Source organism: Cyanistes caeruleus, chromosome 1, assembly GCF_971803275.1.
Source record: "Cyanistes caeruleus chromosome 1, bCyaCae1.hap1.1, whole genome shotgun sequence".
In the NCBI taxonomy this organism is placed as follows: Eukaryota; Metazoa; Chordata; class Aves; order Passeriformes; family Paridae; genus Cyanistes; species Cyanistes caeruleus.
In genome coordinates this window covers 23,641,076-23,662,185 of record NC_141701.1, presented here as the reverse complement: position 1 = coordinate 23,662,185, position 21,110 = coordinate 23,641,076, and the positions used below count along the sequence as shown (strand labels likewise).

General features: G+C 40.7%; 1 long non-coding RNA gene across 3 annotated transcripts in view; it reads left to right on the top strand.

Annotated features, from left to right (window-relative positions):
* The window catches only part of LOC111924525 (uncharacterized), a 76,851-nt gene that overhangs the window by 45,302 nt on the left and 10,439 nt on the right, over window positions 1-21,110 (top strand). Inside the window, exons 1-3 of one of the 3 annotated variants that reach the window (XR_015284848.1) lie at window positions 10,200-10,320; window positions 12,062-12,323; window positions 19,301-19,389. This is a non-coding gene — a long non-coding RNA (uncharacterized LOC111924525). Of the gene's footprint in view, window positions 1-10,199; window positions 10,321-11,280; window positions 11,349-12,061; window positions 12,324-19,300; window positions 19,390-21,110 lie in introns of those variants that run through there. The other 2 variants (XR_015284850.1, XR_002861687.2) reach the window with 2 other exon arrangements.

Sequence of the window (21,110 nt, the reverse complement as noted above, 5' to 3'; positions counted from 1 at the left end):
TATGGGCAGCTTGCAAAACAGGTTTTCAAAAAAGCAGTCTAGAGCCATAGGTAATGTTTCTCCATCCTGAAATATTAGGTGATGGTCAAGAGGACGTAAAAAATGCCCTAATACTATTCTGCCATCATTCAAAAGAAGTGGAAGATAATGTCTTGTTAAATATGGCTAAATAAAGACTAGACAGCTTCACGTGTATTTTGGGTAGATGGCAGAACAACAGGAAGAAGAGTAAGTCAATGACTGCTAAAGAAGGGCAGTCTCGTTCAAGGCAATGCTTCTACAACTTAATTTTCTCTTTCTGAATTTTTTCTACTGAGATGAGGGCAATCTAAAATTTAGACATGTAGTTTTATTCTTTTCAGTCAGATCTAGATACTTGTCCTTCTTAGGTGGATCACAGAGACAAATGTGGAAAGCAGTGATTCTCATATTAAGATGGGTCTGTAAAGGGATGAGTTGAACTTTGGAGACACTGGTCCTCCACCAGAATAACTGTAGAGCTATTCTGGGCTCCGAGATGGATACAGCCAAATGAGGTGAATCCTTTCTTAAGCACATGCATATAAAATTACAAGTACTACTGAGCTATGATAACTGAAATAGTAAGAAAACCAGCCAAACATTTAAAAGCTAAATTAAACATTCTAGAACTTCAGTAGTGAAGGTAATTTTCTATGGAAAGAAATTTCTTAAAGCTGTTGATGAAACCTCCACTCTTGAAAATCCTGATAATGTTTTTGTTATGACTGGATGCTCTCCTAAAAGCTGTGTCAAAAGTTCAAGAACTTAAAAGTTCAACTCAATATGAAAAAGGAATTAATTCCTCAAAACTTTATGCTTGAAAAGAAGTTAGATGGCAAACTCTTCTGCTCCTAAAGTCTATCAGTCTGGTATAAGCAAGAAAGATGATACAGCAAGAAAAATGCTAAGACTGGACTGGGATGATAACTTGAAAAGAAACGTGTAAAAAAATTATATGTCTTTTGTTGAGGTTGTCATTAAAAAACATAGTATGTGTTCTTCAACTACAAGGACCATGCTCTTCAATATCCAAAAAGGGACACAGGTATACCCAGCCACGTCTTTAACACAGAAACACAGTTCTTGAATACCAGGTATGCATTTAGAGATACCATCCAAGAGAATTAGGATGTCCATTGGGAATTACTGTTTTTCTACTTCCTGCTAAACTAATTGTTTACTATTCACTAATTGTGAAGCTTTACCTGAAGAGACATTCCCATCCCTGTGTTTTATACAGCAGGAGTTCACTGGTGTAGCATGGGCCAGGGAAATTTGCATCCAGTCAGAAATGGAGATATTTTTCTGGTTTTCCAGCTTGTCAGAGCTCAATACACTACAGCAAAACTTGTAAAAGTCCTCTTTGGACAAAAAAGGGGGCATATAAGCATCTTAGTTCAGCAAAGCTGAACATCCTAGGTAAGGCACGAGGCAGCTACTTTTCTCTGGCCAGTAGTTGCTCCTGTGAGTGAGTGGATTGCTCACTGACTGCATTTACAGAAGTCACCTGGCAGAGTATTAATCAGATTAGTCCAATGGGAACAAAGTGAGGTGTTTCTATTGCTACATTGCACCATGTATTGTGTCACTCTCATGTTATCTCTTATCATTCTGGTACCTGGTGGCCTCACTGAGAATGAAAATGTCACTGTGCCCCGCATGTACCTTCCTTGAAAAGCAGGGGAGGAAAGGTGGTAGGACCAGGGAAGCAGGGAAAGCAAATTCAATTGTCTGCATGGGGCTTGTAAACCAGTAGGAATAAGTAACTGGACTGAAGATTTCTCAGAGGAAGAGACTACCTTATGGAGATACTGAAAGGAAAGTTCTAGGACACAGCTGACTTCAGAGACATTCCTAACTGCACCCCTTTCTGAGTCTTCCAGGTATCAGGAGGTTCATTGCTATCTTGAAAATGAGAAAACCAGAACTCCTGTTCTTTACAAACAAGGATTTTGCTATGCTGAGCACCTGGGGTTTGAATGGCTCTGTTGCTCTGCCTGTGCAGAGAAGAGCAAGGGAATGAAGCTACTAATGGAGAACCTGGTCTTGGCTGGGCTGCAAAAGCCATTGAAACAGCAGAGCCAAGACAGTGACAATATTTTGGCATGCTTTTGCAGTGGTCAAAGTGACCCTATATATAATTTTATGTATTTATTTTTCTATATGTGTACAGTCACCTCAATGACTTGGCATGCTTTCTAGTTATGCCAGCCAAACCAGAACTTTTCTATTTGGCTCTACCTTCAAACTTTCTGGCATGTCAACTTCTACAAGGAAAGATGGCTGGCAGAGGAGTCTTTGGTCTCGGCTGGCATGTAGTGCATTTATTTTCTGCAGTCATGTAGTGCCTTTTTTTTTCTGCAGTCATAAGGCACAGAAGGAAGAATCTGTGTTTATTTCAACGTAGAAGATAAAGACAGTAAAGAGAAGAGGAAAAAGGGCTAAGCAGTAGAGTAGGCATTACTTTTTAAACCAAGGAGTGTGTGAAGTTTTAAAACATGACAGCACAAAGCTGCCTATAGCTTCAAGTTGTCTAATAAAACCAGTTAGTAGAATAGTCTCATCTGAAAATACTTGGAAGTATAAGAGCCAGGAAGTATAAGAACCTTCAGAGATGCACCTTCAGCTTCATGAACAACTATTATTACATTATGGGTGTAATATTTAATGTTTATGGTTTGCTTGTGTACTCACTTTGCAGAGGCCCAGCAATCACAAGCTGTACAGTGTTTTAGTGAAACATCATCTCAGACCCTGCATAGAAAGCAGAAACAGAGATGGTCTAGAAATATCCAAAGTGAGGTAATGCTTTTGAGGATTGGAAAGTTGAATTGTCAGAGGAGCTTAGTAGCTCCTATCTCATTGACAAAGATATCTTTCATGGTATGAGGACATGTTTGAAAGAACTACTGCATGAGGAAAGAGAGTGGAAAATGTTATGCTGGGAACTCATGTTTCATCCTTAATGGCATTTTACCCTGACATGGGGATGATGTTGTCAGGCTGATCTGAGAAAAATATCTTCCAGGACCTTGTGAAACAGGGAACTTGATTCCTGAAGCAAAAAGCAGGGAGATGATATGATGGCTGGTTGAATTAAAAAAAATAAATTAGAAGATGCATCTTCTCAGCTGCAGGCTGAGATACTGAACACATTACTTACAGATCTGTGTAGTATCCTTCTGAATATGCTGCTTGCAGACAAGCTCCCATGCACAGCTCTTACAGGAACAATGCTTTGAGTCAGCTGCCCATTATTCCCATTGCTATGAATTGCCATATTATTAGCACACTACCATGAACTGAATGCAGCAAGGACTACTGTCCCGTGGTGAGGACTGTTCTCACATACTTCACAGTCTGAAAAATACCCAACACTTTAAAACCATGTTTCATATAGAGTATAAAATAACAACAATAACAAAGAAGAGTCAATAAGAACGACAGTACTAGAAATTCATGGGTGTAAGGCATTTTAAAATTAAGGCAAATAAAGTTAGGGGCATCTGTTATTGAAGCTCAATGCATTTGATTTGGGAAGAACAGGATGTTTTGTACCACACCACTGGATATTCTTGTGAATCAATATTTTTTTAATATCTATACTGAAATATTTTATATGATTAATTTAATATTTTTGATATCAAAGATAGTCTTCATACAGCTCTGAAAAATTGTTGTAATACATTGCCAGAAATGTACTTGCATTAACTTTAAAAAATATTTTGTTGATTTATAAGCAACTATAAGTAATTGAACAACAAAACATAAAGGAATTCATCAGAAGACACACAACCTAAAGCCAAACAAGGGTTATCTGTTGTTCATTTCTGAATCACAAAACTGTTTCCCGGAAGGGATTGCTGGCAGTCATCTGGGTCAACTTTGCTGTGGTGCTGAAAGAACCAAATACTTACAGGATGTTCTGGTGGAACCCAGTTATACAAAGGCACATTGCTAGTTTTATACTAATTTTGTGAGATGGAGGTATGTAGTTATTACATATTATCTAAATTAAAATGTAAGTCTGATTGCAGTACAGGAAAGATAATTGCTTTGCTCCCCCTCTAGACTATGAATAAAAAACATGTCCTGACATATTCTAACCAGTTTTCAGCTGCCATGAATTATTTGCCTTTCCACAAAAATATTTTGGATAGTTTTTTACCATCATTCCCTAATTTTACCTAAAAGTATGCAAATGGAATACATTCGATATAAAATCTCTCAAATATCTGCTTTGCCAAAACAGAATGTACCCTGTTATGGTTTAGTGTGGCATAAGATATAGACACCACCCTGGTAGGAAAAGAAATAATGCCACTACTTGGCTGAGCTGGGCTTGGCTGTACATGCTTACAGTCTGGGGAAACAGGAGGGAAAAATGTCAGCTTAAACTTCAGCAGGTATTTTATGTCAGCAGATGCTAAAATTTTTTATCCCTTGAAAGACATGGGCTGATAAAGCTGGCAATTGCTATGAGATACTGATCTTAGTAAACCCTGGTATTGTGTTTATCATATAGAAGCTGAAAAGTGAATTGCAGACTGTGAGAACAATTTCTTGACTGCTTTAATACTGGCCTTAGCTGCAACATCTGTCCTTCCACCATTATTTTAGTGAGGAGAGAAACAGAAACATGGTTCTGTGCCACCCGTCCTGCCCCCTACACAGCACTGATTTATTAAACTTTAGGTTTCACTACTCTCCACCTCTCCTTTGCTTCTGGGTCCTTCTCACACCACATCAACACTTTGAGAACTGGCATGGCGTGAGCCTCCCTGATGGGTCTGGCTTGTGCACATACAAGTGCTACAGATGTGTTTGAGTTTGTATTTACTAGCAAGATGTTTGAGAGGAGTGTCCATCACTGGGTTACAGAAGAAGAGAGCAAGTGTATTCATTTGGGTCATGGATGCAATTTATGTTCTTGATCCTTCAGTATATTCCGCTGTCTGTCACAAAGATCCATTTGGAGCCAAAATATTTCCTTTCACCTCTCTGTTGCTTGATTTGCAGTAAATACTGGAGTTCTCTGTTTCTTCCATATCTGCCTGGAGGATTAAATAGGGAGCAGTGATGCAGGCAGCAGATGTCCAAACACCTGCAGCAAGGTCTTGACTCTCAGTGTGGCACTACAAGAACTAATAATTGTTTGTAAATATGATGAAGTTTTTAGATATGTACTCAGGGGACACAACCCAGTGCTGTCTTTTTCCTGGACTGCAAAAGTGTCTTTGAGCTTCTCTGGCTGCTGGGCAGGGGTGAGATGACAAGCACTGGATTCAACCTTAGAGTGACAAACAGATAAGGAGCTGTAGCATCTTTGAGTAACCATCACTGAATGCAAACCTGAGGGTTTTTGAACCAATGTTCAACATGGTTAAGCAAGGAATATGGCCAACTTGGTGTTTTAATGGAGAGAAATAAATGAACCAGTTATGTATCCCACTACTGCAGTATGAATTTGACATTAGAATAGAATGAACAGCATCAGTTTAGTGCACCTGTGGATCTAGGCAATAATTTTCAGGATCGCAGGAAACCACTCTGAAGATAGTTCAGATATAGTGTCAAACAGAATTTGGCCCAGTGATTGTAACCAAAGTCAGAATGTTTATTACCAGTTAATTTGTACACATGCCTGTGGCTCTTATTCTTGGAAACAACCTCCCTGAGTGACTGTGAAATGCTGCTATTTCTGCTGCAAAAAGTACATTTTTCCTGTGGTAGACCAATGCATCTTGGAAGCCTCTCAGCTGATGTAACTGTTTGTTAAATGTTCATTATTTATATGTAGGAACTTCTGGAATAGATAGTGTGATAGACAGTGTAGTTGTATGGCACTTGCATCTATTTTATTGTAGCTGTAGGGGAAGGGATCAAGTTCAGTCTGGGTTCAAGCAAATTCTGCTGCTACAAGGAAATGTCCTTGTCATATACAGGTTTTGCTCTTATCCCACAGAATGAAGAGGGGGAACTGAATTTGTGATACTATTTTAAACCATCAGGAAGAAGCAAATAACTGGTCTGCAATTTCCGGACACATTCTACTGAGAGCTTTTTAAGGCTATTTGAGCATTTTGAACTACATTGTTTCCCCCTGAGCTGAAAAATCCTTCCCTGCCATTCTGCACCTTCTATTGATCATGGTTCAAAGATCAAAGTAAAGTGTGTTTTCTGAGAAGCAAAGGTTAAAGTAATTCACAAAGTTACTTGACTACTGGGAGTTCAGGGGCAACCATTTCGGCAGCAAATGGAGTCTAGAGCTCTTGCGTCCTACTGTCTATCCATCCTCTGGTATCTGTTCTGAAAACGTGTTTGCTTTTGCAATAACTGCATTGTGCATTAAAAAGCCAGCACTGATGCTTAAACATTGAAAAAACTACTGGCCTAGTGTGAATTCCACAGACCTCATTATAAGTATGGCATTTTTCCTACATTCACAAATAGAGCAGTTATCCGTCTTCCCTGCTTGTTAGTGGAGGGAGTATTTTGTCCCTCGAGTTTAATTAAGCACCTAAAGTCATGGCTTTATTTATTGATAAGCCTTTCCAGGGTGCCCGTCTCTGTAATATCTGAGGCCGCTCAAGCCGTGACCCTGCTGCATTCCTTGGGAGGCAGGGTAAGGTCTCAGAGGTTTATCACTGCTGCCCGGGAGCTCACCCATCACTAACTGTAATAGCGCTAAGTGTGCGACCTGCTGGTACCAGAGTCACCACTGGCAGTGGAGGTGGAGTGATTATAACAGTATTTGACTTGCTGTGATATGAGACACTGTACTTAGAAACCAGTCAGAGGGAAATTGAATGGAAGAGACAATAAGGCAGAAGCTGTTAATCCCTTTAGCATGTTTATGGTAATTGGTATAGAAGCCTGTGTATACTCGGTATAGAAACCTACCTGAATGCACTTGAGGGAGAGAATCACAGAATCACCAATTCACAGACTCAGAGAATCACAGAATGAGTGAGGTTGGAACAGACCACAGGCTGATCAGTCATCTGATCCAACCTTCCTGTTCATTCAGGGTCATCCCAGAGCACATGGCGCAGGGTTGTGTCCAGACTGCTCTCAAATATTTCCAGTGAGAGAGACACCACAGACTCTCTGGGCAGTCTGTTCCAGTGCTCGGTCACTTGCACAGTAAAGAAGTTCTTCCTCAGGTGGAACTTCCTGTGCATCAGTTTCTGCCCATTGCCTCTTGTCCAGTTCTTGGCACCACTGAGAAGAGCCTGGTCCATCCTCTTGACACCCTCCCTTCAGAGACTGAGAGATGTTGATGAGGTCTCCTCCCAGATGCCTCCTCTTGAGGCTCAATAGGCACAACTCTCTCAGCCTTTCCTCACAAGAGAGATGCACCAGTCCCCTCATCATCTTTGTAGCCCTCCTCTGGAACCACTCCAGCAGCTCCATGTCTCTCTTGTACTGGGGAGCCCAGAACTGGACAGAGCATTCCAGATGTGGCCTCTCTAGGGCTGAGCAGAAGGGCAGGATCACCTCCCTGGACATGCTGCCAATGGTCTTCCAAATGTACTACAGGATACCTTTGGCTTTCTTTGGCTCCAGGACTCCCAGGACCTCCTCTGCAGAGCTGCTCTCCAGGTCAGCCCCCATCCTGTACTGGTGCAGGTCATTCCTTCCCCGGTGCAGCACCCTGCATTCACCTTTGTTGAATTTCAGATGGTTCTTCTCTGCCCATCTCTCCAGCCTTCTGAGGTCCTTCTGAAGGGCTGCACAACACTCTGGGGTATTGGCCACTCCTCCCAGCTTTGTGTTCTTGGGGAACTTGCTGAGGAGGCCTCTGCCCCTTCATCCAAGTTATTGGTGAAAAGTTAAACAATATTGGGTCCATACTGAACCCTGGGGGACACCACCAGTGACAGGCCTCCAACCAGACCCTGTGCCACTGATTACTGTCCCACCCTCTGGGATGTGCTGTTCAGCCAGTTCTCAAACCACCCCTCTGTCCACTCACCCACTCCACACTTCCTGAGTTTGCCTATGAGGATATTGTGAGAGACAGCGTTAAAAGCCTTGTTGAAGTCAAGGTAAGACAATATCCCCTGCCCTCCCCTCATCCATCCAGGCTGTTGTGTCATCATAGGAGGCAATCAGTTTGGTCAAGTATGACTTACCTTTAGTGAATCCATGCTGACTATTCCTGATCACCTTCTTCTCACCCGAGTGGATAGTGATGGCCTCCAGAATGAGGTGCTCCATCACCTTTCCAGGGATTGAGGTGAGGCTGACTGACCGCCAGTTCCCTGTGTCTTCCTCCTTGCCCTTTTGGAAGACTGGGACAACATTTGTTTCATTCCAGCCCACAGGCACCTCTCCTGATGTCCATGACCTTTCAAAGATGACCATGAGTGGCCTGGTTGTATCCACCAGCTCTCGCAGCATTCCCTTAGGGCCCATGCACTTGTGGAAGTCATGTTTTTCTAGATATCCTCTAATCCTCCCTAACCAAGGAAAGGTCTTCCTTCCAACATCCCTTTACCCTGGTCTCCTGGGTGAGATATGCCTGAGAGATGGTCTTGTCAGTGAAGATGGATGCAAAGAAGGCGTTTGGTGACTCTGCCTTCTCTGCGTCCTTTGTTACCAGGATTTTCCCTCCACTTAATAAGGTCCCACATTGTCCTTTGTTTTTCTTTTGTAACTGATATATTTGAAGATGTCCTTCTTGGTGTCTATGACATCCTTGACCAGATTTAAATCCAGATGGGCTTGACCTTCTGGTGCCATTTTTTTTTTTTTGCAAGACCATTATCAGTATTTAAAAAAAAAATGTAATTAAAGGCAAGATCCTAGACTAAAACTAATCCAAACCTGCATGTTTTCTGTGTTTTACCATTCTGACAACAGCAAAAAATTTGTAGGTTAAAATAACTCCCAGAAGAGGAAATATTATTTATAGCTCAGCCTTTTTTTCTTCATAAAGAACTGTGTGGTAAGCATATATTTAGAAATTAATTGAAAAATAATAATAACAAAGAATTATGAGAACTTTTCACCTCTGTGGGTACTTTTTTCTTTTCCCTTAGCAGTCCTGAATATGGAACAGGGAAACAGGTGTCATAAATCCACAAAATAATTATTCCCCATTTGCTATATTACATTTTATTTATATTCCCTGGGTGTTATTTTATGTTAAATCTGCAAGTTCTCTTGTTAGATTTTAGTTTTCACCCCAGCAAATGAGGAGATAGCACATAACCACTGTTGCTGCAGAGATTTCTTTTCCAAAGATTAATTACTCTCCAGTTATGTTCATAAGAGTTTTAAATATTTCTGATAGTTTTTGGTTACTGAATTTTTGTGACAGACTTCCTTTTTGATTGGCAATAACATGGACAAAATCTTCAGTTTTTCTATTAAAGGTTAAATTCATTTTCATGTAAAACCTAGTAAGGTTTTGGCTTCTAAGGTCCAGGTAACCTGCTCTCTCTGTTATGTCCTTGAGGAAAAGAAGCTTCAGACTTCCATGATGTTTGCCTTATAGTGAAGAGTTTGAAATAAATGAAATTTTGATCTGTGACAGAAGATGTTGCTTCTGAAGCCACAGTGTCCTGTGTACCTACTGAACAGAAAGGGGGAGATGTTAACTGCATTAAGGAGCATGTAGTCAAGAGATGATGGAAGAGATCAGAGGGAATAACAGCAGCTGGAGTAGATGTACAAATCTGTTGGCAGCCTCATCAACTGTGTCTCAAGATTAGTTCAGCAGAATAGAGCAGAGCCTTGCAGACAAGCTCAGAGAAGTCCAACCATGGATTTCTCTTTTCTCTGCTACATTTTAGATGTCAGTATGGCATTCCTTTGGTTATGATTTACAACATCAGCCCTGGTACTGCTTCCTTCTGACAAGCCAGGGTAAGAGGCTGCAGACTGTAACAGCACACTGGCTGTCCAGCCATGCTGAGCAGAAGAGAGCTGAGCAAAGGCACCCAAGTTATTGCTCATCAACACAGATATTTGCAGTTATCTTAAGTGTGGGCCTGAAAATAATATTGCTGTGTTAGCTTGCCTCTAAGCCTCTGATAAAGAGTATTACCTCTGATCATGCTATACTGCTTCCATCTCTGGACTAACATTTTTCCCATTTGCTTGAGGTCTCTGAGCCCTGCTTTACTGAAGTTAAATTCTCTTCCATTCATAGAGTGTGACTTTGCAGAATAGCAGTGCAGAGGAGCACAAGTTTACATAGACTCCAGGACAGCTGACTGTGAAGAATGAATAATCTGAGTTTGAGAGGAACTGCTGTCCTTTTTCCCATCATGAACACAATCAGCATCTGTAAGACCTTTTCTCCAGTAAACCCTGGCTTTCAGTATCAGAATTTTTTCTTCATAGTAAAAATTGCTTTTTTCCTAGTTTTTTGCAATTTTCTTAATACATAGATCAAAGCAGATGAATAAAATTCATCCTCTGTTGATTTCAAAGACTTTAGTTGAGCAGAAGTATGAGACAGGCCTGTATTTAGAAAGCTGGCATGGTTAAAATTTTGGGAGGTAAATGATGATTCAAGATATGCACAATGTAATAGAAGGCCTAGAAGGAAAGCACAAGTAACAGTCCCAATGGAAGCAGGGTATTTAGCACATTATGGAGGTGTATTCCACCAGGTGATTCAAAAGCATTTACTCTGCCCTAGCTCTTATTATGTCCAAATGAGAGGCAGACCAGCCCATTTCTCCACCAGAGGTGGCTCAGACCTGCCCTGCAGAGATGCAGGGTTGACCAGGTTAGCAAGATGGAGCAGCACCAGGCTGGGTTGGAGACACACGCTGATCCACTAATTGAAGCAAGTAATTTTTGTCAGTGCAGCTCCTCAGGCCTTTTTTAGAAGTGAAAACAGCTTTGCCCATGGGCACATTCTCTAAGGAGAGAAGCTGTTTTCATAGAAACAATTAAAATCTGTACCAAGGAGACATTTTATCAGAGTTCTGGCCAGAACCGCTGCCCCTGCCCCCCCTGCTCCATGCATCTAGTGTATTGCACTCCTTGCAGGTGTTTCAAGAGGGAGAAATGAGAGAAGGAAAACAAGGCTTAGCCAAAAGTAAGCATGACTAACAAATTAGTCATAATTGAGGTTTGTTAATTGCATAGAACCCAATTAAATCTTTCCACATCTGAAATGGAATAACTTATGCTCGCAGCAGAGCTGTTTCGCTATGAGACATTTCTGGTGACACTTGTCTGTTGATTTGCCGTTAGATAACTTCTTGGCTTGAGGCCAGTGGGGCTGAGCTAAGAGGCTTTTTGTACATGTGTTTGCAGCATATTTTCATAAAGGGTTGCCAGAGTTTGGCCCATGATGACTAGTGAGTGGATTTATTACATTATTTTAGATTGTTATATTATTATTATGCATGACTGACATTGTGAAATTCTTATGTTGCAGAGCTATGTAGAGTTCATATAAACCAGTACGCCAGAGAGGCATTTTTCATGACATTCCAACCTAAAGTGCAAATTTTATGTAAATGAAAAGTCACAATCTTATGTAGCATCTGCTAGAATGAGAATACCTCCCCAAATATGTTGCCTCAAAGTGGACTTAGAAAAAAAACCTTTCCTGTGATTTGAAAAAAAGGCAGATGACCAAAACATTTCCAAGTGTGTGTGCCTCTTCCCTTCTTAGTTCCAGCTGGGGCCGCAAGTGGAAATACCAAAATACCACAGAAATGCAGTTCTTGTGGTACTTCCAGCCCCACAAGAAGCACGAAATATTAGAAATCTTCCAATAAATCATGTTTTCATGAGATTTCTAGCCCATCACTGTGAGCTCAAATAGTTTGAATAATAAACTCAGCTCTTGTGTGCTTGCCCACCTCATCCTCAGGAGATTTACCTTTATATTCAAGGACTATTCTGTCTGAGATACAGCTGATGTTCCTTCTAAGCCATAATATATTTTCAGTTTCACATTAAGCTCAGCAATAAATTGGATTAAGTTTTGTTATGAAAGACAGATTTAACTTTGGCCTTCCATTTCTGATAGCTGCAGGACAGTTGTTTTTTGTTTGTTTTCCAGAATAAAGGCAACTACAAGGCTGAACAGCGTGAATGCCCATGGCAGAAGAGATGCAGTCCACAATTTGGGTGCACACCTGTGTGTGGACAGGTTAGAAAAAGCATCATAAGAGGGAGAAGAAAGAAGTACACACACCCTGACCTGCACCTTGAACTGGCAATGGCAGAAGAGAGAGGACTTCCAGGATGAGCTGATGAGTAAAAGAAGACCTGTAAGAAACTCTGCCTCTCTGGTGCATCCTCTAGTAAACAGCTCTTCCTTGGTAAGCCCAGCACCAGCTTCTCTTCTTATATGGCACAACCTGTAAGACACTAGGTTTTGTGGCTGGCTGAGCATATGAGGAAGGCTCACCAGATCAACTTAGGTCAGTCTATATGGTGGTGGTGCTATCAGGCCCATTTTTCTGTCCTTTCAGAACAAAGCTTTGCTGAAACCTCTGTAAGAAATCAGGTCAGTGTAATTGCACTGAAGAGACTTTCATTGTTGCTGGTTGAAATTTCACCACAGACAGATCATAAGATTTTCATGACCTTGTGATTCTTTTGTGAGTGGTGGTTGTGCAACAGATCCCCTGGTAAGATAAGACAACATGAGGGTTTACACAAAGTAGGAAAGTATACAAGAGATATGGTTTGCCACCCTACTCCTTTAAAGAGGTAACAACTACATATCAGGCTCAGAAAAAAAAAAAAAGCAAAAATATATCAAGATTTTTATTCTCTTTTGAGACATGATGATGCCAGATCTACAGTTTTCAAATTTTAAGGTCTCTCTCTGTGCTAGGAAGATTACTGGTTGAAAGCAGCAATTATTGACAAACATTTCTTTGCTCCTCAGCAGCTGGGTCTGGGCACACAGTAAACAGATATATCCATCGTGACCACTTTTGTGGCAGCAGGTTCCTTCCATATTCCCTTCATGCTGCTGTTGAGCAAATCTGAGATGGCTGTGAGCATTACCTTTGCATAGCTAACCTCTCAGGTTACTGGTAAAAGAGGGAAAAAAGGAAAGGAGAGCTCACTTCCCAGTATTTTGACTAGGAATTTTGAGTAAACATTTCAGTGTCTGTGATGGAGGATGTGGCTGGACATACCTCTTTCACCATCTCATATGTGATATTGCTAGACAGATGTCATCTCTACTTTCTGTAGACTGCACTTCTAGCACTTCCCAACCTTCTGGTGCCTGCAGCCCCAGGCTGTTTTGTTCAGTGCAGACTGTCACAGAGGGAAACACATGCTCAAGCAGAAGCATTACTTTTATTCTTGTGCTTTTGTCCCTCTCATTTAAAGTGTGAACATATCTGCTTGATTTTTTGGTATGGAAACCAGTCCTAACTATTTCCTGAGTTAGAAGTCTGAAGAGACACAGACCTTTGAAACATTTTCTTGGTGTGTGGACAAAAACTAGCAGTAACTTTATTATATGGTATATGACCAATTCTTACTGGTATGCAGATTGCAAATGGTTCTGGCTGCTTACAGTCACAAATGCTTTGTCTATTTCTTCTTTCTTTTGCATCTAGTGTAAGATCTTTTGAGCATTTATATTCATTTAAAAGTAAAACACAAAGCTCTTTTGCTTACCACGTGAAGTTCTTCAAGAGCAGACACATGCTCACACACACTCACACACACACATATGTATATATATATACATATATACCTCAGGAAAGAAAAATTTTCTTTAATAGCATGGCTTGCATGGACAATAAAACACCTACTAAATATAGTTAATAAGTTCCCGTAATACATCTTAGGTTTCAGAAATTTAGAACCTGGCTATACAAAGTGACTTGATATCCCTGAGAGTATAATTTTTCTTTAAAAAAGGAAGACTATGTGTTGAACTGGCCACTGATTTTCCTTCCAACAGGAAGCTTTTCTTTAAACGTTGGATACAATGATGTGTTTATTAGTTTTAATTCGCTACTCTGGTTAATAGCTCCCTCTCTTTCTTTTGAGCACAGAGATGTGTTCTGGGATGTGTTGCACATTCCTCCTCTTAAAAATTTCACCAGAAAACAACAGAATTGGCAATAAAGCAGGGGAAAGAGGATGTTTGTTTGGAAATTATTTGGGGCTTGCCTCCTGTTCTAAAATCTTGTGGTGGGAAGAATGTTGAGCCCTTTGTGAAGTACGCCCTTCATAAATAGACTGAAGGGATATTTACATGCTTCAGAGCTGAACAGGACGGGTAAGGTAGGGAAAGCCTGACAGTGCTGTGATGGTGAGAGCTGCAGCCAGCTGGGAAGCAGCCAGAGTGCCATGCCCAGAGCAGGGGTGTGGGGCCTGGTGCACAGCTAAAATCTAAATCATCCAGGATGAAGAGATGAGCCAGCAGTGACAGACAATGGTTACTGTCCAGCAAGGCCTGGGTGGCCTGTGGTTTAATAGTTCCCTAGCCAGCAGTGTGTCTGTAAAATCATCTGAAAAGCAATCAGGGGCTGTCTGTCATTGCTGGAACTACTTAATAGCCACCCTGGAGCTACCTTGGGGCAAGGCAATGAGCTGCCCTTATAGCTGCACATGGGATCCTTTCCCAGGTCTGGTCACAGGCACGGGAAGGTTGTACTGCTCCCACAACTTTGTACCTCTTTTTTAAATAGACAGAAGAAGGTTGACTGTAAATTTGGCTTCTTTCATTCTTCATGAGCTGACTGATTAGATCTGAGTTTTCTGGGGAACAAAAGGATAATTTCAAAGCACAATGGGGGAGTTCCTGGTCTCTGTATGGTTTCTGGAGTTTTTCAAGGTGTTTTGCAGAATAAATTGATCTGGACCTATCTTGCAGTCTTCTTACTTGTTTAAGCAAGTTGGGAAAAGTTATACTGGAATCACACATCTGCTTTCAAGGTTACTCTGGGTTAAGAGTAATGCAGAAGTCCAGTACTGCTCCCAGTCTGGCAGCCTACTCTTTTGAAAAATTTGGCTGTTCAGCTCAGGATGTCTGCCCGTTCTCCTTCAGAGACATTTGGGGAAATATTCTAAAAAGTGTGTAAGAAAAAGTGTGCCCCTTTAAAGATACTTATGGCAGTTTATGCTCTTGGATCTTAAACTCTCATCTGCTGCTATATGAGTCAGCATGCAAGAATAGGACTACAAAACCATGGAGAAAATTTTGGATATATCCAAGTTTCTGTGATAGATGTGAGAGGTCAGTTTAAAAAGAAGCTCACTATTTATCTTTAAGGGCTGAAAGACAGCTGTATCATCTGTTTCTTAGGAGTTGGTGTCTCTAAAGGTGTGGGGTAGAATGTGAAAAACCTCTTGGTATTACCAGTGATGATGGGAGAGCAGGAAAACTTCAGAAGGAAAATTTAGGAAATGAATTCTGATCACATGGGTCAGCAGAAAGCTAAGCAGGCTAATTGTCTGAGCCAGAGTAATTTAGGGAGTTATACAGGGGAAGATAAAACGTCAGGAGAGAGAGAATTATCAGGAAAAAGGCACATGTTTACGGGTAGATGAGGTTACTACAAGAGGAGGTATAGGAGATAACCTTTGTTAGCACTCATGACTGAATGGTGAGGAGCTGTTTGCCAAGACAGACATGGATGGATTGGCTAGTTGGGCAGGGGAAGAACTAGAAGAAGGCTTAGTCATGAAACCAGTGGGAGAAGAAAAGGACATGGTGGACTTGATCATAGAAGATAAGAGCAGAACAGTCTTGAGAAGAAGAAATAAAGAACAATTACCAGCTCCACAGGTAAAGTTCTGTTTGAACCCACAGTGATGACAAAGCTCCTGCTGCTTTAATGTGTTCCCTCAAAAGAAGATTGAAGCACACAAACACATTTTATGTGTTCAACAACACCAACATAGTGCAGAGAATTTGGTCTATGTCTTCAGTGATGCCTCTAGAAATTTTCTTCTGCCAATTAAGTCCACACATAATTCCACTTAAATGCTGCTGTAACTGGCTTAGTAGAAGTGCTGAGACAGGTGGAGATGGGCTCTGTGCAGTGAGAGGTAAGATTTGGTACGTTACCTGTACCCCAAGCAAATGTCTCAATTGTGTGCTATAGTTCCAGTGGCGTGCCTGCTGCTCTTGGGAATGTTATAAGGGCTTTCAGTTTCAAAAAGGAACAAATATGTCCTGACTTGTAGCTGCAGAATAAGGCCTCACAGAGTATTCCAGCAAGTATTTTGATGGTGTATTTAGAAAGTCTTTCAAATATGACCTTTCAACTACTGATGCCATCCTGTAACTTTCACAAAAGTGACTGTGTCAACTGCATCACATGGCTGAAGCTAGACTGATTTTCAGCCATGTGATGCTGTTTTATCACCCTCAGGACAAAGGTTAAATCCTTCCTTTCTTTTCTCTGTTAGGCACCACTTCCCTTGGTCCTCTTACTTTGATAACTGCTGAAATTCCTGAGGGCCACAGAGTGAAGAGATTTTATAATCCACTGTGCGCTTCTCTGATGAAGAGCACTGCTGGTGTGCTTCATGTAACAGAAATACCTTCACACAATGAAGCAATCATTCTTCCCTGTCAGGGTCTGAATATCTTGATTCTCATCCTGCAGCAGACTTGGCAGGCAACAAATCCCCCAGTTTGCACAGGGCAGTGGCCAGCATAATCTTTCTGCATTTTAAAACATTCTTTAATGCTAGTCTCTCTGCATTCAAATGGTAACTTTAGCTGACATAGGGTTTTGTAGAATATTTGAATTGCAGCCTATTGAAACTCTACCATGCTGAGTTTATGAATATATTTATTGCAGTATAAATGTGTTATTTTCCCCTTTATTTATTATCGTATGAGCATGTTTTTAATACCTGTTCTGTGACTTATTTGGAGGCTATTGTTTCATTTTTCTTTAGATGGGGGCATGTGTGTTATTGAAAGCTTGAATAAAAAGCAGGTAGCATTGAGATAAAGGCTCATAGTTTTTAAACCAACCCAATCAAGCCTATAGACTGAATGGACAAAAGAAAATAAATGTAGTACCATATTGCATATTATATGATGGTATAATTAAGTAAATGAACAAGTATTGAATTCATAGCTGGACCAAAGTGAATTTACTGAAGGTTAAGAAATTTCCTGTGTGGTTTTTTCACTCTAGATTTCATGACTGCATGTGCAAAAATTCAGTCTCTCTCTAAGTGAAGACCAATGTAAAATTAATCACACTTTTTAACAGAAAGGGTATGAAGTAAGTCAGGTTTAAAGTCTGAGTTTTAAGTATTCCCTTTTCTGCCAATTCTGGAAAACAAACAAGAAAAACCAGGAGCAAAACCCAACACTAAGAGCAACTATCCAGAACTTGGACAGATACTATGCAAAATTCTAATGCCAAAAAAAAAAGGAATGATGACAACCTGACTCACTATTTGCATTAGCCATGCTGAATGCCCACCTGGGCAGGAGGGGTGTGATGCCTGACTGAGCAGTGGTGTGTCCCCAGCGCTGGTGGTGGTGCTGTGCTGCTCTGCTGACACTGGTGGAGACTGACTTGAGGGGACCTGTAGAGACTACCAGAGCACAGGGTGGTATCTGGGCACCAGGCTGGGCCTTGAAAAGAGGAAAGGCAGCTATACTTCTCCCTGTGCCACCTGTCACCTTGTTCCCCTACCACTTAAGACCCCCAGTGGCACCCAGACCATAGCCACTTGCAGTGGGGATGGTCCTTCCTGGTCTTGTGCCCAAGCACTGGATAATTGGGTTAGAGTGATGGCGAGGCAGGGTTTGGGGAAGAGAGGGGAATGTGGGTGAAGGTGGACATTGAGAATTGGCATCAGAGGGGACCTGGGGGCTGGATCTGTATCAGGATATGTCTTAATGGCTTCTCCCAATTCACAGCTGCATAACTTGTGTTCGAGTCAGGTTTATAATATCTCAGGCATGTGATTCACGAGTGTAAAGGCCACTGGTTACAATTACACATTTATTTTTACCTACTACTAGGGGAATTTCCATTCACTACAATGTGAGCTGGTTGCCCTTGTTCTGTAGTGTTTCACTAGTATTTTTCCTGACAATTCATGTCTAAGAAACACAAGACAGAGAGAGACTTAATGTTATGTGAACGGATTTTCCTAGGGTAACTGTATTCAGTCTTTGCTCAAACTGAACGAATAACTTTGATCTGTCAACTGTGAAAAGTAAACTGGGTGCGACCTTCCGTCATCGGCTAATCGTCTCACTTAATGACATCTGTTAACTTTGTTCTGATATTAGATCATGGTCTTTCTTTGTACTGTCAAGATTTTTCATTCAAGGTCTAATTATTTCACTTTATGTGTATACAGATATCTTGGGAGTCAGTTGCACCTAGTAGGAAGATAATTTTTTCTATTTTGAATCTCAAAAACTGATCACAGTGGTCAGATCAACGTGGCCTTTTAATGGATAAAATACACCAGCTTAAAGCTCAGCATTGTATCTCAATCTGTCTCTTCCCCTCAGTTCCTCACAGGCACTGTATTTACTTTTATTCTTAAGTGAGAGAGGAGGAAAAGGGAGAATTGCTTCTGTCCCAGTAAAGTTTGTTATTTCAATACCTGAAAATTTGATTGGTTTGACTTGTTGCATACATCTGAACTGCCCCACAGGAAGAAGAAAATACTGGTTTTCAGTCTGTCCCTTTCCCTTTCAAGGTTTTTTTGATTTTTTTGCCTTTTAATAGTGACAAAGGCATGGATAGATGGCATTTTGGGGGATTAATGGCCATTTGGGGTTAATGCCGTCTGTCCCTCAGCTCTTTCCAAACAGTGATTAATCTCCAGGGGAATGTGTGTGCCCTGATCGCTACTCCTGATAATGCTCATCCTTATAGTACAGATCAAAACATGTAGACTTATTGTAGTAATGGCCATGTTTTCACCTCCCAGGCTCTGTTCAATTCAGTCAGCCACATCTTAAGCCCCTGGTATCTGCTCACATTCAGTTCAACAGGCATTTTGTCCCTTAGGTCCAATCCTGCAACGTGTCCAATGTTGCTCACCAGTGTTTGTGAACACTAGTAACTCTAGGGAAATTTCCTCTTAGAATGTTAAGGCACTCAGTTCCCCTTCCCTCTACTGTGCAATAGCACTGGAGGGTGTGGGACCACTGAAAAGTGCAAAGGCAAGGAGTGGAAACTGGCTTTTGGGGTGAGGGGACATTGATAGGTGGCCAGATGGGTGGCAGGAGAAGCGTTGCACAACCATGAGATTTTACACCTGTTTCCTTTTTCTGTCCACAGCCAACTCTTCATTTATTAGTATGCTGTACTCTCTTTGCCAGGTTCAGATGAAAGTAAAATAGTCAGTTAAGTGAATTGCACCATCTGTAGAAGAACAGTGCCTGTCAGTAAGACAGCCCATACTGACCAGGTGAGTAGGTCTAATATTTTTCAGATGCTTTCCCAGGGATAGCTAAGGATTGCAAGTTGCAGAATACTACATCAGCTCTTAAAGACAGGCTGGCTGCTGTGTCTGCATTAGGTTATTTTCTTAGGTATTATTTTCTTGGTTTTATTTCTTAGTACCTTGTCTGGCTACTTTTCCATTTCTGAAGCAGTTTATTCTACATCCTCCTCTGGGAGATTATTCCATAATCTAGTTGTCTTCACTGGGATCCAGCCTCATTTCAATTAGCATTTCGTGCATTTAGAGTAGGAGTATCTAGTTCAATATCTGGTTATAAGTAATACACACAGGTAAGGAAAAATGCATAGAAGGTATCAAGACTGCTACATGAAAAGGCTTTAAATTCTGAGAACCTGAATTAAATGTTTTGGTACATTCCTGACTCCTTAAAGACATATTACATGCTGAGAAATAATAGAAGAAAAAATAAGACCTCAATGGCCATATTTTCTACTTCTGTCCTGTGTTTGAGTCCATGTAATATTTTTATGTGGTATCTAATCTCTCTGTGAGCAGCTCCCTGAGCTGTCCTCTGGGTTTTCAGCATGCATTCCTTCCCCTTTAGGAAGAGGACTGTGTTTTATAAACTCTTATACCTAAACTTGCCACTCATAGATCTTTATGGTAAGTGAAAATTGTGTGAATGGGTGCAAGTATTTTATTTTAATTTAATAGGAGGTTTTCTTTTAGTTTATAGCTATTAAAAATGCTATCTTTTTAGTTTATTTTTGGTCTTGATATGACTTTTAAGTACAACAGTTACCAAATAAGTGATATGTTCCATTTTCACAGTGGTTTATTATACACACAACTTTTCACAGTTTCCCATGTGTCTGCTTTTCTTATTCATTCTTCCAATGATTGTGATGGGCTACCATAGAATTAGCAAACCCTATAATCACTGATCCCTTCTGCATATATTCCCACATCTAGCTGGAAAAGCATGGAGGCTATTCCTATAATTCTTAATGAACTCCAAACACTCTTGATGACAATAAAAGAAAATGCAAAGCCATTAGCAACTTACTAGAAGGGCAGAGTAATCGGTAGTCAGGGCTATTGGGAGCTGTGGGGCTATTTGGAAACAAATTTTTATTTCACCAGCAGCAGAGTAAAACAAGCTGCAGAGACCTACTCTACATTTTTTTCCCCTTAAGGTCTTTCTCCTCTTTTTTCTCTCCCACTTCCATGCTGATTGTATTTGCCAAAAAAGCTGATCAAGCATGTGGAGATTTCATTCACACACATCAGAGTGGGAAACTTTCATTGTGGCATTAGTAACTAAGCCTTCTCTCTTATCCCATTTCCAAGTGCACCTTTGCTTGTTCAGTTTTTAGAAACATTCACTATTATTGGAGAAAAAATGCCCAGTATCCAGTATTAAGTAAGTATTCAAAATTAGCATGACTTTTTTAGTGGAATACATTTAAAAGGAAGTGTAACTTCCAGCCTTATTTTGTTTTTCACCTGTTTAGTTGATGTTTATTTTAACTGTCTCATGTATTGTGTAATAATCTATGAGTTGGTTCCTTGTTCTGTATTTGCCAACTTGTATTTGCCAACTATTTGCCAAAACAGGTTCTGTTTTGTTCTATTCTATTCTATTCTTTATTTAAAAAATAAGAACCGAGAGCACCATGAACTTGATCTTGCCCAACCTGAGGAGACATGAGCACTGACATTTA